This window comes from Muntiacus reevesi, chromosome 17, assembly GCF_963930625.1.
Source record: "Muntiacus reevesi chromosome 17, mMunRee1.1, whole genome shotgun sequence".
Lineage (NCBI taxonomy): Eukaryota > Metazoa > Chordata > Mammalia > Artiodactyla > Cervidae > Muntiacus > Muntiacus reevesi.
In genome coordinates, this window is record NC_089265.1 from 41,210,569 (window position 1) to 41,216,568 (window position 6,000).

A 6,000-nucleotide genomic window follows, 5' to 3' on the forward strand; every position below is an offset into this window, starting at 1 on the left:
GTACACTAATAGCTAACTCAACAGTGTATCTATTCCGAGATTCTTCATCAGTGAGAGGATCATTTGCTTCCAGCATTCATACTTTAAATGCAAAGCTGAAGGAAGGAAAAGGCAAAGGAGTACCTGAGTTTAGAAGTCAAAGAGAGAAAATTAAAACTGCTGTATGGTATCACCTGCTCTGCTTATGGAGAGTACACGCTCACAGGCAATTCACACACCTAGTAGCTGGTGTGTTTTCATAAGATCCTCACGGTCAGGCATCCTCCACACAGAACAAACAGTTCTGTTGTTCTCTTTCACTGCCCTTTCCAATACACACACACACACACACACACACACACTCCAACAAACATGAGCTTGCCACCTCTCCACAGCCTTACCAAGTGTGGAACGCTTTATTTAAAATTACACACATAACTGAAGAAAGAGAACTAAAATTAATAAGATAAAAATAATTGGGTACCTAATAAATAATGGGAAGCAAAGGGGGAAGGAAGAAAAGAGAGGTGGGAGATAATAAAAATTCCACTCCTTCCTTAGCAGGGAGTTAATAGCTATAGTTAAATTTGTGAACTCAAGTGTAGACTGTGGCAGCCTAAAAAGCAAGCTACACATTCTTTGACACTCTTCCCATCAAGTGGCTGGTCTAGATCCCCTCCTTTTCAGTCTGAGCTAGCTTTGTGACTGACTCAATCAGCAGAGTTTGGTGAAAAGGAAGTTATGTAACTTCTGAGATTCGGTCATAAAAGGTCAAGAAGATTCCAACTGGTTCACTTGAGGCACTCATAGCTCAAGTTAACTGTATGTGTCCACTTGGAGGGTGTTTTGGAATGAGATTAACATTTCAATTGGTGAATTCTGGGTAAAGCAGATTGTTCTCCATAATATGAGTGGGCCTCACCCAATCAGTTGAAGGCCTGAATAGGACCAAAAAGAGTGGCCTCCCTGAGCAAGCAGGAATTCTCCAGCAGTCTGCCTTGAGTCTTCATCTGCAACATTAGCTATCCTGGATGTCCAGGCTGTTGCCTCACACCGCAGATTTTGGAAATCACCAACCTCCATAATCTTCAGCCAATTCCTTATAATAAATCTTTCTATAAATACATGCACATCCTATTGGTTTGTTTCTCTTCAGACCCTGATTAATATCTGGGGAAAGCTGGTGGCCATGTAAGTAGAGAGACTCCCTGGGGCCACCATGCTGAAGTTGCCACGTGTAGGTATTCCAGTCAACAATCAGTGCTGCACCCAGTCTTCCAGCCACCCGTCCCAAGGCACATGGCATGGAAGTAAAGCCTTCCTGGACTATCCAGCCCAGCCAATTCACCAGCTGCATGCTACAGAGAGACCTCAGTCAATGCCTCAGGAGGAGGAGAAGTCAGGCCCTACCTGCATCCTTGACCCACGGAACACATAATACCATGAAACAACTGTCTAAGCCACTAAATTTTAAGTTCAATGATAACCACCAAAAGAACTAAAAACAGGAATAGTTTACAGTTATCACACTGGAGAAGAGACTGTGGCTGAGCTGGGATCAGAAAGGAGTAAAGTGTTTTAAGTTTTCACTTTAAACACTGTTTTGTTATCTGCATTATTCTTACTATGTACAGATATTACTATAGGAATTTACAAATTTTAAATTAAAGAAACAACAGCGGCAAACATGTTCAGCACTTACTGTGTACCAAATTTCAACGTGCTCTCTGTGCTGTTTTAACTAATTTAATCCTCTAAATAACCCATGAGGGGAGTGCTTTTATTATCTCTTTTTAATAGATGGGAAATTGAGACACAGCGAGATTCAGTAACTGTATGAAAGGTCACACAGCAAGCAGCAGCACCTAGATTCAAACTAGCCAGTCTGGATCGAGCGCTATAACATTTCCTCAAAGATTACTAAGCTGGTTCAGCAGTCACACAGTCATTAGATGAAGCGCACAATCTCAAATTGCCATTCACCTGGGTCTCCGAGCATGTGACTAACAATGCTATCATGTGTCAAGCACTGCTGGACTTCCTTGCTTCTTCAAAGGCTATGAGCTACACTGAAATGCCTTTTACTCTAGGCCCCACCTGTACACATTCTTCAAGGTTCAATCTCCCTAAACATCACCCAAATCTCTCTCTTCAGTGTTAATTTCCCCTACTTTTCCAGTGAGCCATTTTATCAGATATTTCTATCCTTCGGCCTCCATCAATTTTCTATCTTTACAACTCCCCATCTGCTATGAACCAAATGAGAGTCTTCAACTCTTAATTCTCCCACCAGGGCCTTGCATAAAATAAAAATGTAATTATCACTTATTAAAGCTCACTGACATTTGTTTATTCTAAATGAAAGTTAGTGGAGCAGCCTTCACCTTAGAGAAATTTTCACTGAATTTTATTTGAGAGCAAAGAGGGAAGAGAGGGGTTAAGCACAATTCTAATCAGTATATACTACTCCTCAGTATATACCCTAAACACAAATTTGTAATGTATATCAAGTCATACAGTAGAATGTTCAAGCACACTATTCCCCATGGACAAAACTTGGAAACTATTCAAATGCCCATCAACTCTAGAATGGATAAACTGTGGCGTAGTCACAATGAAACACTGGAGAGCAATGATAATGACTGAACTACAGCCACATGTGACAACATGGCAACGTATCACAAACATAATTTTGAGTGAAAGAAGTCAGACACCAAAAACAAAACAAACAGGAAAACCACAAAAATATACTATATGATCCCTTGTATATAGATCACCAGGACAGGCAAAACTAACCTATGGTTGAGACAGTAGTTACCTCTGGGAAGAGAGTATGACTGGGGAAAAAAAGGCATGGCATTGCTCTGTATCTTTATCTCAGTGCTGGATATAAGTTTATGTTAACTTTGTGAACATTCATCAAATTATACACCTAAGATGTATATGTGTCTTACAGTTCAACTTTAAGAATTACTTTACAAGATGCATAAGCCAAGCCACCATGTAGCAGGCATAAAACACTCTGTAACATTTGAAACCAACTTGGCTTCATTCGATTTGAGGGCAGAAGAGTAGTGGTTGTTGCATAATTTGCATAGCTTCAACTCTGCTCACTGAAATGTGATTTTTAGAACATGCACAAATAGTCCAACAAATGCCTAAGTGAAACATTTGAAATTTCTCACTGAGATTCCCTCTGCTGCTTCTGAATGTGCTCACTCTTCTCCATTTTAACACACTTCAGCTCCCACAAGTACTCCCCTCTCAGGCTTTCTCCAATCTTTTCCTCAGTTTCTTGAATTACCTCCAACTAGACCCGTTCCCATCCTCTTCCTCAGACCAGGGGTAAATACATGAGCACAGTAGCTCAGGGACCATATGAGAGCAGATGCTCTCTCACTGGCTTCCCTGATGGTTCAGCAGGTAAAGAATCTGCCTGCAACGCAGGAGACAGGAGATGTAGATTCTCAGCACTCCGGCAAGCAAGCACCTTACTCACCATATCAATTCAAGTCTGAATGTAACCATCCTAATGGCTATTTGCCTGTGGTTTCTTTCTTTGGGGACAGTGGATACTTTAAAATCTAGAGTCCTTTTTTTCCCTCTAAAACCTCCTCCCAAAACAAACATACACATACATAAAATAGAACTTACATTTGCTGAGGTAGAACCTCAACTAGACTGATTTGTGGACTTGGCAAATCTAAAGTGCAAAAAGTGTCCCAAAGCATGAGTGTGCCCTTCCTACAGGGATAAAATGTAGTCCTAATTTGTGTGTTTTTAAAAGAGGCAATTATTCCTCTACTGGAAGCCTCTCCTCCATCCTTAGATACTGTAATCTCCAGAGGACAATGTCCAGAGGACAACCATTCTTAATTTTTCATCCACTGCTTCAGCAGCTACACCTCTTCCCAAATCTACTAACTGAAAAAGAACTGAAGTTAATAATCTGTCAGTTTTCTCATTCAATTTCCATCTTGAAAAAGCTTCACCTTAGAATGAGGGAGTGGGAGGCAGGGGGAAGGGAGTGGGGAATAACTGATTAATGGGTAAGGCGTTACTTGGGCGGTGATGAAAATGTTCTGGAATTAGATAATAGGGATGCCTGCACAACTTTGTGAATAAAATTTATGGCACATTTGTCATGTGTCAACTTTTAAAATAAATAAAATGTGGGAAAGCCTAAGTTTTCTGTAGAGAAAGTTGGATGAAGCGAGCAAATAGCAGATGGACAGCTAAGTACCACCTAAAAACGAAGCTGAATAAATTCACGGAATTAAAAACGAGGAAGCTGGCCCTGACTTTCCATTCAGCTCAGAGATGGATGGGATGAAGCTGGGGCAAGAAAGTGCACAATTACAGAACTGGGTAGTTAACTTTCCTTGTTGGTCTCCAAGCGCCTGTCTTGATATAATACTTCAATTAATTCGAAGAGACGAACCTCAGCTGAGACCATGTGCAGACAGCGAGCGCTGGGGGACGCCATAGATTGTTTTTAAGGCTCACTCGACAAAGCCCTCTCCAAGCCACCCCGGTGCAGCACAGTTCTTGCTGACTTGCAGGACCTGCCGCGAAGAGTCGCCTCTGAGAGTTCCGCACTGACCGGGTGAAGAACGGGCAAGGGGAGGACGCTGCTGTGGCCGTGGGAAGTGGGAGGAGGGGGAGTTGAGGGTCCAAGTCTGCTTAAGGGCGCTCGCAGCCTCCCTCGACGGCCACCAGAAGCCCCCGGAGACTCCAGAAGCCCACGCTGTCCCGGCGGGGTTCGACTGGCGGCAGGCCCAGGGCGCCCACACCCCTCCCCCACCTCCCGGCCCCGGCAACCTCGGCCGGAGCCATCTCCGAGTCGGTTGAGGGCGACCGAGGCCACCTGCCACTCCGCCGCTGAGGAAGAAAGTGGTCGACTGCCACTCCCTCCAGCGGAGCTGAGCCGAAAACTTCTCGGGGAGACGCCTCGGAGAGCTCTCTCACTCGATCCTGGACTAATGAAAGGGCCCCGGGGCCACAGGGCCGTGAGTCCCGACCCGGGACGCGTCCGCACCCTCCCGCCTCCTGGCCCGGCTCGGACTTTCCCGCTGACCCCGAGCCGGGCGCGCCGCACTCCCCTTCCAAAACCCCCGAGCCCCTCCGCCAGTGCGCCGAACCCCGCAAGTTGCGGGGTCGCAGGAACCTCTCAGACCCCGTCCCTAGGCCCGTCCTGAGGCCGCCGGGGTAACCCGGCAAGAGAGAGCCTGCGAGGGGCTGCCCTCCGCCACCGCCACGGCCGCCGTGCGCCCCGGCGCGCCCCAAGCTGGCTTGACTGGGCGTGGAGACCAACCCGGAGCAGGGTCGGAGCCCCACGCCCCCGGCCAACCCGCCCGGGAAGGTGGCGCAACGCAGCCCTCAGCTCCACTCACCTCCAGCAGCTCCTCTCAACCTGCGGCGCGCGCCGGCCGCTCGCTGCCTCGCCGGCAGCTCAGGGACCTCGGAGAAGGGGGCGGGGCGCAGGGGGCGGAGCCGGCCCCGGGCTAGCGAGCGCCAGAATTAAACCCCGAACGTACCGGATCAACCCGGGCCCCGCTGCTACAGCAAAGGCAAGGAAGTCGGGGGGGACCCGCAAGCCTCCGACTCCGGGCGGGAAACGGCTGCGGCTGCGGCTGCGTCCCGGAGCGGGACGGAAGGACAGCTCGGGCCTGCAAAACCGCAGACGGCTCCCGGGACCTCAAGGGACCCTGGCTTTCGGCGGCGCTCTCTTTGTACCCGCGCGAGCCGGCCGGCGGGCAGACTCCAGTGCGCCTGCGCGCCGATCGGACTCTACCAGGCCCACGGGGCACCTTTGCGCACCTCCGCCGCCTCACCCCGGTCCGCTGGCTTCTGCACCGCGAGCAGCAGGCAGAGCCGCTCCTTCCGCCCCGGCACGCTCCTGCTGCAGCTGTGTGTTTACTTTCTTTCCCCGAGGGAGAGGAAAAAAATCCATCCCTAGTGAGATGTGCGTCAGTTCGATTCTATCAGATCTTACCCGGAGGGGTACCTGGAGGCGGGAGG

The 6,000-nt window shown here is 48.3% G+C and overlaps 1 protein-coding gene across 3 annotated transcripts in view; it reads right to left on the bottom strand.

The window, feature by feature from the left end:
• KANK1 (KN motif and ankyrin repeat domains 1) overlaps positions 1-5,466 on the bottom strand; it is a 206,140-nt gene extending 200,674 nt beyond the window's left edge. For 2 of the 3 annotated variants that reach the window (XM_065908382.1, XM_065908381.1), the window contains exon 1: positions 5,373-5,465. The gene's annotated coding sequence lies outside the window, so the exon portion shown is untranslated. Of the gene's footprint in view, positions 1-5,372 lie in introns of all 3 variants that reach the window. The other variant, XM_065908383.1, reaches the window with a different exon arrangement.
• Between the last annotated feature and the right edge of the window lie 534 nt (positions 5,467-6,000).